The sequence below is a fragment of the Gavialis gangeticus genome, unplaced genomic scaffold (genome assembly GCF_001723915.1).
Source record: "Gavialis gangeticus isolate Ggan-Ray unplaced genomic scaffold, GavGan_comp1, whole genome shotgun sequence".
NCBI lineage: Eukaryota > Metazoa > Chordata > Crocodylia > Gavialidae > Gavialis > Gavialis gangeticus.
In genome coordinates, this window is record NW_017729034.1 from 70021537 (window position 1) to 70022115 (window position 579).

The 579-nt window shown below is 57.2% G+C and overlaps 1 protein-coding gene across 1 annotated transcript in view; it reads left to right on the forward strand.

The window, feature by feature from the left end:
• Window positions 1-579, forward strand: part of AGPAT4 (1-acylglycerol-3-phosphate O-acyltransferase 4) — a 222095-nt gene that overhangs the window by 56820 nt on the left and 164696 nt on the right. The gene's annotated exons all lie outside the window — the stretch shown is intronic.

Below are 579 nucleotides of genomic sequence, written 5' to 3' on the forward strand. Positions count from 1 at the left end.
TTGGTGGCCTGGAGGCTTCATGTGTCCTGTAAGGGGTTAACATGGAGCCCCCCCGGTCTCCTACCCAGCTGGCACTGCCCCAGGGTCTCAGGCTCCCCAGGCTTCTGCTGCCTGACCCAGCTTCAGGGGGTGAGACAGCACAGCCCACAGTGCTGAGAAAGCCGGTAGTCTAGAGTGCCTGTGGGGTGAGATGCCATGGGGGAACCTGCAGGCAGGGAGCTGTAAGTGAGGGGGTGCAGGGGTGCCTGCCCCTGCATGCGTGGTGGAGTGGGGGAGCACCCACCCATGCTTTTGCAGTGGGGTAGAGGAGTGCCCACTTGCACATGATTTTGCGGGGAGGGACGAGCCACCTGTGCACTTGGGGGACAGCCTGGGTCCCCCTTTAGTGCAGCCTCCAAGTGTGTGGCTCTTGTTGGTGTAGCCTGTGGGGCATGTGGCCTCTGCCACTTAAAAGTTGAGCCTGTGACCTGTGAGTTAAAGGACAAGGTTGACAAAGCACAAACGAAATAACATGGTTGTTAAGACTATGTTTAAGTTGGAAATTTAGGAGGGATGTTTCGGGAACAGCCTTTCTGTAAA